Here is an 18,328-nt window from a genome sequence, read left to right as displayed (position 1 = left end):
TATATGATGGTCTAGTGGAGGTAGAGTTAGGACTAAGGTTCAGTTAGGGTTAGGGTTGGGTTGAGTTAGGATTAGGGATTAGAGTCAGAGTGAAGGTCAGGCTCAGGGTAAGGTGGTAGGGTCAGAGAATGGAGTAGGGGTGAATGTCAGGGTCAAGATCAGGGTTAAGGTTAGAGTTGGTACTCATAAGGAAAGAGAGAGAACAAACCCTAAGAAACCGAATCAGAAATGAAAAGGGAGACATCATAAAGAAATAACACAAAGAATTTCATAGGATCCTCAGAGAGTACTTTGAGAAGCTTTATGCCACAAAACACCAAAACCTTGAGGAAAATGGATAGGTTCCTGGATTCCTAGAGCCTTCCAAGGCTGAACCAAGAAGACATAGGGTACCTGAATAGACCTATCACCATCAAGGAAATTGAAACAGTAAGAAAAATTCTCCCCATGCACAAAAGTCCTGGCCCAGATGGATTCACTAGTGAATTCTTCCAAATCTTGAAAGAGGACTTACTTCCAATCCTCTTTAAGTTTTTCCACAAAACTGAAGTATCAAGAACTCTTCTGAACAGTTTAAATGTAGCAAATATCACCCGGATGCCAAAAGCAGACAGAAATACCACAAAGAAAGAGAATTACAGGCCGATATCCCTGATGAACACAGACGCAAAGATCCTCTGCAAACTCTTAGCAAATAGAATCCAACAACACACCAAAAAGGTCCTACACCATGACCAAGTAGGATTCAGTCCAGGGATGCAAGGATGGGTTAATTGGGAAATCGATCAGCATAATCCATCATATCAACAAAAGAAGAAATAAATCCATATGATCATATCAATAGACACAGAGAAAGCATTTGACAAGATCCAGTACCCGTTTATGATGAAAACTCTCAGCAAAAGAGGCATTGAAGGAACTTTCCTCAATATAGTCAAAGCCATCTACCACAAGCCCACTGCGAGTATCATTCTCAAGGAGCAAGAAATGTGAAGTGGAACAAGGAAAGCCTCTTCAACAAGTGGTGCTGGGAAAACTGGATAGTTACCTGAAAAACAATGAACTGTGACCTCTGTTGAATGCCAGGCTTAAAAATCAGATCAAAGTGGATTAAAGACCTCATTACCAGACATGAATCCATACGGTATATAGAGGAAAATGTAGGCAGAACTCTCCACGATATTGAAGCTAAAAGCATCTTTAAGGATGAAACAGCACAGACCATGCAAGTGGAAGCAAACAAAAACAAATGTAACTACATCAAACTAAGAAGCTTCTGCACTTCAAAAGAAACAGTGACCAAAATACAGAAAGATCCCACAGAATGAGAAAGAATATTTACCCAATACCCATCTGATAAGGGATTATTATCCAGGATATACAAGACACGAGTAGAATTGTACAAGAAAAAAACCTCCAATGCCATCAAAAAATGAGGAGAAGAAGTGAACAGAATCATCCTCAAAAAAGAAATACAAATGGCCAAAAGGAACATGAAAAAATGCTCCACATCGCTAGCCATCAGGGAGATGCAAATCAAAACAACAATAAGATATCATCTCACACCACAGAAAATGGTACACATTCAAAAGAACAAAAGCAACCAGTGCTGGCGTTGATGTGGGGGAAAAGGGATGCTCTTTTACTGTTGGTGGAATGCCCACTAGTCCAGCCTCTCTGGAAAACAATATGGACAATCCTTCAAAAACTAGAAATTGAGCTTCCATATGACCCTGCAATACCACTTCTTGAAATATATCCTGAGGATGCAAAAAAGCACAGTAGAGATGACATCTGTACCTATGTATTCCATTGCAGCACTGTTCACCATAGTCAAAATGCAGTCCCCCATGTGATTTCCAGCCATAATCACAAATTGGACCTAGTTCCTCGGGTATCATGGTCTTATTTGGGGGGAAGGGCAGTTCCCATGTGCTATGGAAATGAGTGGGATACATCTAAAGCAGAATGAGGAGAGATGAATAGGACACTGGGGTCCTGGACACTTTGACGCAGAGTTGCCTCCACTCTAGGCAGAAGAGAGGTAGGAAGTCGTGACCTGACAGGTGGCTGAGTTTTGGAAGCTATGAGGGACAACAGACACCAGTAGCCCTTGTCTCATGTCTCATGCACAGACTTTGTCTCCCTGAGCCTGACAGCCTCTCCCAACCCTCAGTGACATTTGCACTGCAGAGAGGAGGGAGCTGGAGAGAGGAGAGGTTTCCCAAGCCTGTAGGAGGGAGGATGCTTCCCTGAAGTTAGCGCCCAGGGGTCTGGTCAGCCCAGAAAGGGGAGACATGGAAAATCTAGTTCAATTGAATCCTCAAAGCTAGGACCCACCTTCTGTTTCCAAATAGTCGAGGAAAGCTCTCAATTCCCTGGTTCAGTCAGTGGGTGACATCGCAGGGTGGCCATTTGGTCAAATGGAAGGAATTCATAAGCTCATAAAACCCTGAGAGTGACCTCTCTTTCCTAGTGACCATCCCCAACTGCCTTAGAACCCTAGTTCCCTAGTGGGTTCATTCTCAAAAAAGTGACCTCTAGTTCACTTGAATTGAGAAGAAATCGATATGTTTTCATGTTGTCTTCCTGTGTTCAGGGGCTCTGGGCTGAGTCGAGCCCAGAGTGAGAATAATCGCTGTCCCTGTATATTATGGAGGAGGGCTCCTCCCCACCGGCAACCCCTCTTCCAGGTTAGGAGAATCTCAAGGGTAATTTGGGCCAACAGGGTCAATAGTTAACAGTTGTATATAGTTAAAACCATCTACCACAGGCCTACAGCAAGCATCATCCTCAATGGGGAAAAACTGAGAGCGTTCCCTCTAAGATCAGGGACGAGACAAGGATGCCCACTCTCTCCACTGCTGTTCAATATAGTACTGGAAGTACTTGCAATAGCGATTAGGCAAGAAAAAGATATTAAGGGCATCAAGGTAGGAAAGGAAGAAATCAAGCTCTCACAATTCGCAGATGATATGATACTGTACTAGGAGAACCCTAAAACCTCTACCAAGAAATTCCTAGAAACAATAGGCTTGTATAGTAAAGTTGCAGGCTATAAAATCAATACCCTGATCATTGTATAATTGAAACCCAAGCACAAAAAAATTGTAAATCTACAACTGTAAAAAAATAAATAAATAAAAAAACAAAAAAAGACATTCTATGACATTGTACAAAATATTTATCCTAACTATAATCAGTAAAGATATTTTGACGAAAAAAATAAAAAAAAATAAAATCAATACCCAAAATTCCATGCCTTTCCTATACGCAAATAGTGAAAGAGAAGAAAGTGACATGAAGAAAACAATCCCATTCACAATTGTGCCCCAGAAAATCAAGTACCTGGGAATCAGCTTAACTAAGGAAGTAAATGACCTGTACAAAGAAAACTACAAAACTCTACTTCAAGAAATAAAAGAGGACATGAGGAAAATGGAAAAATATCCCCTGTTCATGGATGGGGAGAATCAACATTGTCAAAATGGCAATACTTCCCAAAGCACTGTACAAATTCAATGTGATCCCTATAAGGATGCCCATGACATTCGTCAAAGAAATGGAGCAAACACTTCTGAAATTTATGTGGAACAAGAAGCCCCCACGAATAGCTAAAGCAATTCTTGGGAAAAAGAAAATGGAGGAATCAACCTTCCTAACTTCAAATTCTACTACAAAGCAGTAATAAATAAAACAGCATGGTACTGGAAAAAAGGTAGAGCTGTAGACCAATGGAACAGGGTCGAATATACTGACATCTCCCACCAAGCATATGACCATCTAATCTTAGATAAGGGGGCAAGAAAAGTGAAGTGGAGCAAGGAAAACCTCTGTAACAAATTGTGCTGACAAAACTGGACAGCTCCATGCAAAAATGTGGGCTCAGATCTCTCCCTAACACCATGTACAAAAGTAAGATAAAAGTGAATTAAAGACCTCAACATCAGACCGGAATCCATAAGGTACATTGAAGAAAAAGTTGGCAAAACCCTCCATGACATTGAAGCTAATGATATCTTCAAAGAAGTCACGCTGCTGGCCAAGCAAGTGAAAACAGAGATAGACAAATGGGACTATCTTAAACTAAGAAGCTTCTGCACCTCAAAAGAAACAGTGACCAAAATACAAAGACAGTCTACAGAATGGGAAAGGATATTCGCCAAATACACATCCGATAAGGGGTTGATATCAAGGATATACAAAGTACTGGTTTAACTCCATCAGAAGATAACATCCAATCCCATCAAAAATGGGGCGAAGAAATGAATAGAAACTTTCTCAAAGAAGAAATCCGAATGGCTAAAAGGCACATGAGAAAATGCTCCACATCATTAATCATCAGGGAGATGAAGATCAAAACAAAAATGAGATATCATTTCACACCACAGAGACTGGCCCACATCCACAAGAACAAAAGCAACCGGTGCTGGCGTGGATGTGACAAGAAAGGGACCCACCTTCACTGCTGGTGGGAATGCCGACTGGTTCAGCCATTTTGGAAAGCAGTATGGACAATTCTCAAAAAATTAGAAATTGAGCTCCCATTTGACCCAGCAATACCATTCCTGGAAATATATCCCAGAGAGGCAAAAAAGTAGTCGAAGGGACATCTGCAATTGTTTGTTCATTGCAGCACTCTTTACAATAGCCAGAATCTGGAAAATACCTGAGTGCCCCAGAACAGATGACTAGTTAAAGAAGCTTTGGTACATTTACACAATGGAGTACTACATAGCTGTTAGAAAAGACGAAGTCATGAAATTTACATACAATTTGTGCTACATGGAAAGTATCATGTTAAACGAAATGACTCAGAAAGAAAGGGATAGACATAGAAAGATTGCATTCATCTGGGCAACATAAAGTAACAAAATAGGAGACTAACACCCAAGAATGGCCGAGATTAGTACCAGGAATTTTGCTCTTGGCTTGGAGGCCAGCCACACATGCTTGGGGAAAAGGGAGCTCAGATAGAGAAGGGAGCACCAAATAAAGGGTGTTGGGAGGATCCTCCCAGGATGGGAGAAGCATGCTGAAAGTAGACTATAGACCAAACATAATTGCCACTCATTGCCTCTTTTGCAAGCCACAACACCCAATAGGAGAGAGAGAACAAAAGGGAATGCCCTGCCACAGAGGCAGGGTGTGATGGAGGGTTGGGGGCTGGGAGGGATACTGGGATCCATGGTGCTGGGAAATGGGCACTGGTGGAGGGATGGGTATTTGATCATTGTATAATTGAAACCCAAGCACAAAAACTTGTAAGTCTACAACTGTACCTCATGGTGTCTCACTAATAAAAATTATTTAAAAATAAAAAATAAATAAAAAGTGTAGTGGATACATAGGAGAAATATTTCCATCCTATATGGGGCATAACAGACTAAGACTGTTGATATATTAGTAGTTTTTTCTCTTAAATAATGAAAATCAGGTGGACATGTTCATTTTTATTTTTACTTTTCTTGGTTTGTAGGCCACACCCTGCAATGCTCAGGGCTTTCTCTGGGCTCTGGGCTCAGAAATCACTCCTTGCAATGCATGGGGAACCCTATGCGATGCCAGGTATTGAACTGAGGTTGGTCAAGTGCAAGGCAAGTACCTTAACCACTGGACTATCTCTCCATCCCAGTCATCCATTTTGAAGAGCTAAGGATAGGAACAAATATTTCATTTCTTAATAAATAACAAAGAATACATATGAGCATGTGTCCAATCGACATATGCATCCTGTGGAATTTGGTATGTCGGCAGGTGGACATGGCTATCGAAGAGATTTGAGTAGAAGTCATGGGTAATCTTCTCCATTGCCCTTCTGGAAGATGTGATAGATCCATCAGGACGTCGTGGGGGGGCAGTCATCTTGGTCTTGTAGTTGGCGAAGGACAGGCGGGCATTACAAATACTTTTCCCGGCTTCTGCCACATCTACTAGTAAAGAAACAAACAGCACCCGGGCAAGACAAGGTCAGACCTGAACACCTAAAGAACCTGTCATCAGGACTCATCAATATGCTGACTCGGTTTTCACACGCTACCTGTCTGATTGCAAGTTTCCGTCCGAATGGAAAAAAAGCAGAACTATACTACTGTACAAGAAGTGAGACTGTAAAATCTTATCATGCCGAAGGTTGTGTATTCGCGGGCTCACTGAATGGCACTGTCTCACCATCCGCGTTCGGTGCTCTTGTGCCACTGTGGGTGGCCTGGATCGGAACGGCTGTTGGCCAAGGGCAAACGGAAGAAGAAACGAGGGTCAGGCCGGTCGATATCAATAGTAGTTTATTCCAATCCTCTTCGCCCCTGTCTCTCTCTGCCTCCTTCTCTCCTGGGCTCCAATCTGGAACCTCTCTCCTTCTGGCTCTGACTCTGGATCTCTGGAGCCCGAGCCCTCTCGCTTCTGACTCCTCCCTCCGAGCTCACAATTTTAGTTTATATAGCAATCACGTAAGGTGGGTAACACAAAGGTGGGTTGAATATTGACAAATCAACAATGAAAGGTAAAACCACTCCTCCAGGAGATTAACTCAAGGATAAAATCTCATCTAAAGAGATTACTCCAGATTACTAGGAGATCTGCTCAAGGGTGGGATCCTAACAAGGGTGTGTTCTTTCCTCAGCTAGTAATCTACTTAAATAGTTGTAGTAAATCTACTTTTAATATTTCTAGCAATGTCATTCTGTGTGAGCACAGTAAGAGATATAATCATCTCATTATACATTCTGCAGTCCTCAGGCCAGGTTAGTCTTCCTAGTCCTAACAGGGTCCTAGTCTCGTCGTTACTTATTTTGGCTCATGACAGCATTTGTCCAGGATCATGCCCTCAACTTATAGTTGAGTATTGTGGCGCTTTGGCCTGGCCCATTTCAATGCCAGGGTAGCTCACAGCTTTCCCTGGTTCCACTCAGTCCATCATCGGGACCCTGCTTTGGGGGTGCTAAGAACTAAGGGCAACTGAGTCAAGAAAGCAGATGCCCAGGAGTAAATATTATTTGGAGTCAATCAACTCCTAAGTTACAAAGCATAATATTAACTGTCTTCCTGTGTCCACACAGAAAGGACATTGCTTACAAGTTCAGTGTCCTTAAATGGGTGTGATATGATAAACCTAAGCTACCTGAGGATGGACAAAAGAGTGTTATCCTACAGGAGACATCCATGACATTGGCAACTATCACCCAATCTGCCTATTGTCTGTCATCTACAAGTCGTTCACTCGAGTCATCCTAAATAGGATTGGCAGAACACTAGATGAAGGACAACCATGCGAACAAGCCGGGTTCCGCAAAGGATTCAGCACCATCCACACGATAACCAAGCTCATTGAGGTTTCTCGGGAGTTCAAGATGCTGCTCTGTCTAACGTCCATTGATTTAAAGAAGGCCTTTGATTCTGTTGAGACAAAAGCGGTCATTGAAGCCCTAGCCAATCAAGACATTCAAACTCAATACATCAGGATCCTCCGTGAGCTGTATTACAGATTCACTACCAGGATCTCACCATTCTACAAAGAAGTAATCATTGATGTCAAGAGAGGGGTTCACCCTTCCGCCCTCCTCCCTCTGGAAAGAAAGATGGCGGCCACATGGGAGCCTTGTGGACAGCAGGTATGAGCCGGGGGAGTGGGGGCGACTAAAACCTCATGGGTCGGGGGGCGTTCCGGTCCGTCCTTCACGCCCTACCGAGGTCACCAGTCGCACCCCGCGAGCGGCTCTCCAGCACGGCCATGGTCCCAGAAGCACAAGGACTTAATGCAGAACCCAGCAGCTTGGAGCAGAAAAGTGAACGGACTATGCGTTGATCCAGCCCGAGGGATCCAGTCTGCCGGAGGGGAAAGGGTGTTGCCCCATTCTCCCTCTCCTCTCTGGAAAGAAAGATGGCGGCCACATGGGAGCCTTGTGGACAGCAGGTATGAGCCGGGAGTGTGGGGGCGACTAAAACCTCATGGGAAGGGGGGCGTTTCGCTCCGCCCTTCACGCCCTACCGAGGCCACCGGTTGCCCCCCGCGAGCGGCTCTCCAGTACGGCCACGACTCCAGAACACAGAAACCAATTTCTTAACTATCTGACTTTCAGTAGAAATACTTCCAGGGTCAATAGGTAAAATAGCAGAAATCCAAAACCAACATTTAATTCTTGAACCCAGCTGTAGAAAGCAAATCACTTCACAAGGCTTTTTCAGCATGTCTGATTTGGGGGGGGGGGGTAAACTCTAAATAATAGTGGTGAATCTTTTATTGAAACAATGAGTCTGATCAAAGCAGATAGAGTGTTAACTAGAATTCATCTGCCTCACAGGGACGGGGAGGGGTGGGGGGTGGGGTTTTATTGGGGTTCTTCATGGTAAAAAATAAGTATTGGTAAAGGGAAATGTGTTTGATATTTGCATGACTGAGACATAAACCTGAAAGCTTTGTAACCTTTCCCACAGTGATTCAATAAATAAATAAAAAAAAGAGAGAGAGGGGTTCAGCAGGGTGATACCATTTTACCGAAACTCTTCAGTGCCACCCTCAAGAACATCATGCAACAACTGGAATGGGAAAGAATGGGAGTGAAGATAGATGGTCAGCAACTACACCACCTCCGCTTTGCTGATAACATTGTTTTAATCACGATCACGATCACTACCATCCTGTTATTCATCAATTGCCTCGAGCAAGCCCCAGTAACATCTCCCTCGTCCTAGCCCTGAGATTTTTTAAAAAGTGCCATATACAAGGCTCTTTCAGAGTTAGGAGAATGAGACCCTTCATTGTTACTGGTATTTGGCATATTGGGTACGCCACGGGGAGTTTGCCAAACTCTGCCGTGTGGGCAGGTTACATTCGGTAGCTTGCCAGTTTGTCCAAAGTAGGAATGAGATGATAAGATTCAGAGACTATAAAACCCAGCTCCTTGAAGAGAAGAGCGCAGAGTCTCCTGCCCCCGCGCCTGGCTGTCCTCGCCGGGACCCCTTGGAGGGGAGCGGGTTGAGTTTTCCTCCCCGCCCCGATCAGGGATCAGGCAGCCAAAGACCTCCAGAACCAGCCACCACCATGCTGAGATCACTCTCCGCACACATGAAGGTACCGGCAGGGGAACAAAGGCACGCAGGTCCCGGGGCTGAGATCTCCAAGCCTACTCGGATCGGGGCTGAGCATCCTCCACCCAGATCCTCCAAATTCCAGTAGGCAGGGTCACACCGACCAACTAGCCCCCTGGCACTGTGTAATCCCATCAATGGCCAAGACTCAGAGACTATAAAACCCAGCTCCCGGAAGCGACATCTTATCATCTCATACATATGCATGTCTACACCAAAAGCTTCATAATAGTGTCCGTCACAACCCCTGGATGAGAGGGTTGGGTGGTCAAGACCTTTGCCTCAAGATGTCGGGCATACCCACCCAAGACCCGCAGACCCCATTCTCAGCTCCGCAACCAGGCAACGCTGCCCCATCACAGAGCTGAAGGCGAAAATACCCAAAGGATCACACACTCACACTCGAGATCCCTGTACTGCATAAAATTCCCCCCATTGCAACCACCAAAGCCCCACATCCTCCTAAAGTCTCCGAAGCAACTCAAAACCCAGGAACCGACAAGATATATGAGAGTGAAAAACAACCACAAAAGCACCCCAAAAGCTGTCACGGCCCATTGGTCATAGTACAGGTACTGGAGGTGAGAGGTTCTCACGTCCTGCCACTAATTGGACTTCAGTGTCCCCTTCAATAGTGAAGTATCACTTTGTCCTTTAAATGTGTGCCCATAAGAGGCCTGATCCTCTTGACATCATTAGGAAGTAACCGTGCACTTGGAAGACTCCCCTCTGTGACATCATTCATCACCAAGGAGCTTTAAAGTGCAACATTCCAAGTGTATAGAGACCATTAGGTCAGCCCATGTGAATCAGTGCAAGGGGTATAAAGGAGAGGAGAGGCAAGAGCTGGTGGGGCCGGTCAAAGAATCCAGGGCGAGTTAAAGCAGAGTCCCTTGATCCTGTATTCGTCAAACCTGGAACCAATGTTTTCACACACACTTTCATCATAAAAACAGAATCAGGTTGATTCAAGGTAAGACAGAAAAATGAGTTTCTCCAGGAAGTCATCAATCAAGGTGTTAATGAAAGCAGTGACTCTGAAGCCAGCCCTGAAGATGCAGAAGAACTGGCCTAGCAAAAACCTAGAGAGCTGGAGAGACACTGGACAGGATAAAAGGCTCTAATAACATCAGATAGCACTGTACAGTGACCACTGTACCTCTTGAAAACACCCAAGTAGAGAACTCTCACCTAGAAGGAAACACCAGGATGCAGCTATAGAAACACGTTTTCAACCAAGAGGATGGGGCCAGAGGTTAGTACTGTGGCTTATTGCTTGTGTTGAACACGATTTCTCTGAGTTCCATTTCTGCCATCCAGAACAACACCAGCACAAACTCCTAAGAGCTGCCGAGTGTGCAATAAATTACATAAAACATACTTCAATAAATAAATCCCAGTATGTACCAACTCTAAGAATGGAGACACACAGGAGCTAATGAGCACCAAACTACAACAGATCATTTCTCTCAAGTGTGAATTCTCCTATGAAGAGTAAGTACTGAGGATTTGCTAACGGCTTCCCCACACTTCTGACATACAGAAGGTTTCTCTACCGAATGAATTCTCCTATATACAATGAGCACTGACAATGTGTTAAAGGCCTTCCCACACGATTGACGCACATAAGAATTCTCTCCCAAATGAGTTCTCTGATAGACAGTGAGCACTGAGGATGAGCTAAAGGCCTTCCCACATTCCTGACACAGATAATGCTTTTCTTCACTATGAGTTCTCATATGCTCACTCAGGGCTAACTGTGTAGTGAAGGCCTTTCCACAAACCTTAAATTTATGAGGTCTCTCTCCAGTGTGAATTCTCCTATGTACAGTAAGAACTGAGGATCTGCTAAAGTTCTTCCCACAATCATGACATACATAAGCCTTCTCTCCAGTATGAGTATTCATATGGTTTTTTCATGGTCACGGCATGTGAATAATCATTATTTATCATGGTCCTCCCATTGTTCATCGATTTGCTCGAGTGAGCCCAGTAACGTCTCCATCGTGAGACTTCTTGTTACTGTGTTTGGCATATTGAATACGTCACGGGTAGCTTCCCAGGCTCTGCAGTGCGGGTTAGATACTCTCAGTAGCTTGCCAGGCTCTCTGAGAGCAGTGGAGGAATCGAACTCGGAATGGCCATATTGGCTGCGTGCAAGGCAAATGCCCTACCGCTGTGCTATTGCTCCAGCCCATATGGTTTTTCAGGACTCAGAAATGAGTGAAGGCATTCCCACGTGTTTTACAGATACACCGTTTCTCTCCAATGTGATTTTCCTTGTGCCCAGAAAGGCTTAAGTAATGAGCAAAGACCATTCCACAGTCCTGACATGAGTAAGTTTTCAATCCTATATGAATTTCCCCGTGGATACTAAGTTGTGAGGACAGGGTAAAGGCCTCTCCACATTGCTCACACACATGAGGTTGCTCTGCAGTCTGAATTCTCCCTATGTATAATTAGTTTAGAGGGGGAAGTTAAAACCTTCCCACACTCCATACACATATATGGTTTTTCTCCAGTTTGGATCTTTGGGCTATCACACTGCAATGACACCTGACTCAAAGTTTGTTCTCCATTGGCGGGGGGCGGCAGGGGCCTCATGGGAAGGGGGGCGTTGTGGCCGTCCTTCACGCCTGACCGAGGTCACCAGCTGCCCCCCACGAGCGGCTCTCTGGCACGGCCACGGCCCCAGAGCACAGAAACCAATCTCTTAACTATCTAACTTTTAATAGAAATACTTCCAGGGTTAATAAGAACAACAGCAGAAATCCAAAACCACGCGGCCGCAATTGCAGCCGCGCGACATCATTTTATTCTTAAATCAAGCTGTAGAAAGCAAATCATTTCACAACGCTGTTTCAGCATATCTGATTGGGGGGGTCATAAACTCTAAACAATAATTGTGCATCTTCTATCGAAACAATGTATCTAGTCAAAGTAGATAGAGTATTAACTAGAACTCATCTGCCACACAGGAATTGGGAGGGGTGAGAGGTGGGGTTCTATTGGGGTTCGCGGTTAAAAATAAGTATTGGTAAAGGGAAATGTGTTTGATACTTACATGACTGAGACCTAAACCCGAAAGCTCTGTAACTTTTCCCACAGTGATTCAATAAAGAAATAAATTATTTTTTTAACCGATCTGACATTCAACAGTATTGTAGGTATCTTTTTCATTCATTGGCTTGATTTTTTTATTTTTTTTATTTTTTTTATTTTTTTATTTATTTTTATTTATTTTTTTATTAGTGAAAAACCATGAGGTACAGTTATAGGCTTAAAATTTTGTGCTTGGGTTTCAGTTATACAATGATCAAGTGCCCATCCCTCCACCAGTGCCCGTCATCCATCCCCATGGGTCCCAGCATCCCCCCCATCCTCATCCCCCCCCCCGTCCCATCCTGCCTCTGTGGCAGTGTATTCCCCCTTGTTCTCTCTCTCTTCTTTTGGGTACTGTGTTTTGCAAGAGAGGCTTTGAGTGGCAAACATGTTTGGTCTATCGACTACTTTTAGCATGCTTCTCCCACCCTGGGAGGACCCTCACAACACCCTTCATTTGGTACTCTCTTCTCTATCTGAGCTTCCTTTTCACCTAGAGCCTGTGGCTGGCCTTCCATTCATGGAGCAAAATTTCTGGTACTAATCTCAGCCATTCCTGGGTGTTACTCTCCCTTTTTGTTGCTTTATGTTCCCCAGATGAATGCAATCTTTCTGTGTCTATCCCGCTCTTTCTGACTCATTTCGCTTAACATGATACTTTCCATGTAGTACCACTTGTATGTAAATTTCATAACTTCATCTTTTCTAACAGCTACATAGTACTCCATTGTGTAAATGTACCAAAGTTTCTTTAACCAGTCATCTGTTCTTGGGCACTCAGGTTTTTTCCAGATTCTGGCTATTGTAAAGAGTGCTGCAATGAACAAACAATTGCAGATGTCACTTCGACTATACCTTTTTGCCTCTCTGGGATATATTCCCAGGAGTGCTATAGCTGGGTCAAATGGCAGATCAAATTCTAATTTTTTGAGAGTCGTCCATACTGTTTTCCAAAAGGGTTGGACCAGCCGGCATTCCCATCAGCAGTGAAGGAGGGTCCCTTTCTTGCCACATCCGCGCCAGCACCGGTTGCTTTTGTTCTTGTGGATGTGGGCCAGTCTCTGTGGTGTGAAATGATATCTCATTGTGGTTTTGATCTGCATCTCTCTGATGATTAGTGATGTAGAGCATTTTCTCATGTGCCTTTTTGCCATTCGAATTTCTTCTTTGCGAAAGTTTAAGAAATAAATTATTTAAAAAAAAAAGTTTGTTCTCCATGGTGACAATCCTGGGGATTCTTTTCACTGTGGGTTTCTACATGAACATTCTGGTGCAGAGGACACAGGGGAGAGGGGGAAGGAGGACAAGGGGCAGGGAAAGGCTCCCTAACATTCCTTACTCTTGGATGACTTCAGTCCATAGAGACCTCCATTATGGGACTCTCGGTGTGAGAGTCACTATAAAAAGTGCTCCTCTCCCACAGTCTTCAGGCTGCCGACTTGGAGGGGTTTGTGTCCAAAATTTGTGGAGAACACTGTGAGGCGCTTTTCCCAGGGGAGGGCTTCTTCAGAGTGAGGTCCCTCTCTCCATTTTGATCGCCCTCAATAGACACCCAGCCTGTCTTGGCATCCCCATGGGGCAGAAGGTGGAATTGCCGAATAGAAACATTGTCACAGAGCCCAGATTCAGAGGCATTCCACTTGGGTTGGCTGCTTTCCAGTACAATGCAAAAGAGGATTCTAATTATTACTCCATTCATTAGGAGTCTCCATGTGAAAAGAAACTGAGGACTGAAGCTTGTTTCCAACATTGCCACCACTCATCATACAAGTGAAAGCAAAGATAAACAAGTGGGACTATATAAAACTGAAAGGTTTCTGCACTTCAAAGGAAAATATGACCCAAATACAAAGACAGCTACAGAATGGGAAAAAAATATTTACCCAACAATTATTTGATCAGGGCTTAATATCAAAGATATGTAAGGCACTGGCAGAACATTACAAAATAAAAACTATACAACCTTATCAAAAAATGGAGAGACGAGATGAATAGCAAATTCATTCTGAAAACTACAGATAGCAAAAAGGCAGATGAAAAAGTTCTCTACATCACTATCAGAGAGACACATTTTTTTATTCTGAGGTAAACATATTTGCAAAAATTAAATAGATGAGACAAATTTTTGAAATTTTCCTAGATAATATTTAGCTTTAACTCAATACTGATTTTAGTATCTCAAAATGATTATCAGATATGTGGTGAAAAATGTGGTTTACATAGTCATTCTGAGTATGTCATTCACATTCTTCAACTGAGATTTTGTTTTACACAGCATCAGCCAGATTATTGTTTTAATAACACCAAATATTAGCCAAGCGGCACAAATGCTGGCCGCCTTCGACCATGAGTGTGGAAAGGTTGAACTACAGCTGAATCTTACGAAGACAATGTTTATGAGAAACAGCCTCGTTCCTGATGCCCCATTTGCTCTCAACGGAACAACCAGCTCTGAATGCAACAGCTATGTGTACCTAGGTCGAGAAGTCAACATGACAAATGACCTGGCACCCGAGCTGCGCAGGAGGAAGAGAGTGGCTTGGAAAGCCTTCAAGAGCGTCAAAGAAATAGCTAAGAGGACGAAGAACCTCTGGCTCCGGGCACATCTCTTTGATTCCACTGTTCTTCCTGCATTAACATATGCCTCAGAGACCTGGGCCCTATGTAAACAGGATGAGAACGCTATTCGGGTCTCCCAAAGAGGAATTGAAAGAGCTATGCTTGGAATATCACGTTTCACTCAAATGAGAGAAAGAATCCGGAGTTCCGACATTAGTCAACGATCAAGAATCAGGGATGCTGTCTCGTTTGCCAAGGTGTCAAAAATCAGATGGGCTGGTCACATAATGAGATTTAAAGACGACCGCTGGACTAGAGCTGTTACCGACTGGATTCCACGGGAAGTCAAAAGACCACGTGGCTGCCCACCTACCAGATGGTCAGACTTCTTCAAGATCATGAACAATCGGTTTGAGGCTCTTCATGTTCCTAGAGCGAACAGACGCCATTGGGCTACATTAGCACGCGACAGGGACAAATGGAGATGTTACTGGCGCCCGTTCGAGCAAATCAACGATTAACAGGAAGTCAAGTGATCAAGTGATGTGTCCAAAATGGCCGGTAATCCAAGAAATTTGAAATGAAGTGAGACCTCATGCCCTATCCCTAATTCAGAGATGAAAATCAAAGTTTATTATATTCCATGCTGGGAAAGTGTGGGAGGAAAATGGAATTCTCATGACTAGTTGGAAGGACATAATTAATAGCCTTTATCTGGAGGGCAGCGTGATGATGAATTAAAAGGCAGAAAATGGAACTTATTCATTCGTTCCAATATCAAGGGATATTTGGGTGGTTTTCAACTTATGGTGGTTGTGAATCAGGTCTCACAAACATAAAAGGAAATCAGAAAAATGAGAAGAATCAAAAGAAGCACCCCCTGCCCACACCTGTAAACAGCAGTTCTACATTTTCCCTCCAAGTGTTTTGACAAGTGCGGCATGACTGTTATTACCAGGCAAAGCCAAATAATCCCCAGACTTCATAAAGCAAAAAAGTATCTCTAGGTTGGCTCTGCTCTCCTGTGATGCTGGTCACGTTCCCCGCAGGAATTCACATCAGAGCCTTTGTCCATTTATCTTGATACTTTACTCTCTTTTTGGAAGAGAAAAGATAAGCTTACTCTGCTGCTGCTTTTCTCATTTGCAGTGCTATCTCTGACTCTCCTGTGAGTGAGGATGAAGGTCAGCACCTCCCTTTCTCACACCCCTCCTTCTACCCTGCATCCATCCACAATGGAGTCTAATGGCCACTGGCCATAAGAATTAGGATAGTCAGAGTTTATTTTAATTTTTTATTATATATTTTTTGCTTTTGGGTCACACCCAGCGATACAGAGGTGTTACTCCTGGGTCTGCACTCAATTACCCATGGCGGTACTCAGGGGACCATACGAGAGGCTGGACATCGAACTTGGGTCAGCCGTGTGCAAGGCAAGCGCCCTACCCACTGTGCTATTGCTTCAGCCCATATATTTTCTTTTTTAATTAGAGACATAGTTTAATTATTTTTATTTTTATAAAGTAACACTATAGCACTGTCTTCCCGTTGTTCATCAATATGCTCAAGTGGGCACCAGTAACATCTCCATTGTGAGTCTAGTTGTTACTGTTTTTAGCATATTGAATACGCAAGGGGAGCTTGCCAGGCTCTGCCATGCCGTTGGGATACTCTCCATAGCTTGCCGGGCTCTCTGAGATGGGAGGAGGAATCAAACCTGGGTCGGCCACATGCAAGGCAAATGCCCTACCTGCTGTAGTTCACAATATTTGATTACATTTAATATTCAAACACCAATCCCCCACCATGACAGCTTCCCATTACCATGTTTTGGATGTTTCCATCCAGAACCCCAACTCCTGCCCCAAAGCAGAACTGAAATAATCTATTTTGTACTGTTTATTATGAAAAACCTCTGAAAATGCTACAAAAAAGTTTCCTGAGAGGAAAGAGTGTGAAGATTGTTGTATTTCTTTGAGAGGCCTTAAGCCCTTCTGTAAGAAATCATTAACATGCTGTTAAAGGTTGAGCCTTGTAATATATACATATATATATTTGTAAAAAAATATTTCCTTCTAAGATTGGTTGCCTGCAACTTTGAACCCCATAATATATGGTGCTGTACTCTTGGAGTATGGGTAGGGTATGTGGTATAAAGTGTCGCGTGGCACTGGTCCAGGAATAGGTTTACTTGTAGGTGAGGCTTGGCCAGAGCCTGTAGAGAACAACCATGAGCATGGTGGTGGTTGAATTTTGGAGGTTTTCAGCTGCCAGGGCTGGGTCTCTTGGGGCGGGGAGGTTTCTCACCCACCCCCCTCCAGGATGCCCCAAGTGAAACGGCCTGGTGTTCGGTTCAGTGGCATGGTTATGGGGAGTGTCGTGTTATGTTTTCTTCCGGGAGAGAAGGACATGTGATCTGGATGGTGGTCGATGTCGAGATTATCTGGTGCCAGTCAGAGGTAGTTTATGGGTGTGGTGGTTGAATTGCAGAAAAAAGGGGGATATGGGTGGGGGATCCCCCGTTCCCGCTCTCATTGAATCCAGAGATCTCAGTCGCAAAGTCTCACATACCTGGGTTTTCTAGGATTCACTCAGAGAGACACACTTTTATTAAAAGAATAAAGAAAGCTTGAAAGTAAAATTATGGAGAGATTAAAATATGCACATATCAAAAGGGAGATGTTTAACTGAACCTAGAAGCATCACATAGATTTTTGGTAAGAAACCTTGTCAATTTAAGTAGGAACCTTATATAATGATAAAAATGAACAGTTCAGATTCTGGCTACTGTAAAGAGTGCTGCAATGACCAAACAATTGCAGATGTCACTTCGACTATACTTTTTTTTTGCCTCTCTAGGATATATTCCCAGGAGTGGTATTGCTGGGTCAAATGGGAGATCAAATTCTAATTTTTTGAGAATCGTCCATACTGTTTTCCAAAAGGGTTGGACCAGTCGGCATTCCTACCAGCAGTGAAAGAGGGTCCCTTTCTAGTCACATTTGCGCCAGCACCGTTGCTTTTGTTTTTGTGGATGTGGGCCAGTCTCTGTGGTGTAAAATTGTTGTTTTGATCTGCATCTCTCTGATGATTAGTGATGTAGAGCATTTTCTCATGTGCCTTTTTGCCATTCGGATTTCTTCTTTGCGAAAGTTTCTGTTCATTTTCTCACCCCATTTTTTGATGGGGTTGGGTGCTTTCTTCTTGTGGAGTTCAACCAGTACCTTATATATCCTTGATCTCAACCCCTTGTCAGATGTGTATTTGGTGAATATCCTTTCCCATTCTGTAGACTGTCTTTGTATTTTGGTCACTGTTTCTTTTGAGGTACAGAAGCTTCTTAGTTTAAGATAGTCCCATTTGTCTATCTCTGTTTTCACTTGCTTGACCAGTGGCGTGACATCTTTGAAGATATCATTAGCTTCAATATCTTGGAGGGTTGGGCTGGAGCGATAGCACAGCAGTAGGGTGTTTGCCTTACAAGCGGCCAACATGGCCGACCCGAGTTCGATTCCTCCGCCCCTCTCAGAGAGAGCCTGGCAAGCTACCCGCGACGTATTCGATATGCCAAACACAGTAA

General features: G+C 43.7%; 1 protein-coding gene across 1 annotated transcript in view; it reads right to left on the bottom strand.

The window, feature by feature from the left end:
• The window catches only part of LOC130017222 (protein ZAR1-like), a 62,953-nt gene that overhangs the window by 35,734 nt on the left and 8,891 nt on the right, over positions 1-18,328 (bottom strand).

The sequence above is a fragment of the Sorex fumeus genome, unplaced genomic scaffold (assembly GCF_029834395.1).
Source record: "Sorex fumeus unplaced genomic scaffold, SorFum_2.1 ptg000183l, whole genome shotgun sequence".
In the NCBI taxonomy this organism is placed as follows: domain Eukaryota; kingdom Metazoa; phylum Chordata; class Mammalia; order Eulipotyphla; family Soricidae; genus Sorex; species Sorex fumeus.
Note: the sequence above shows the minus strand (reverse complement) of the source record. Positions and strands in the feature narration are given on the sequence as shown.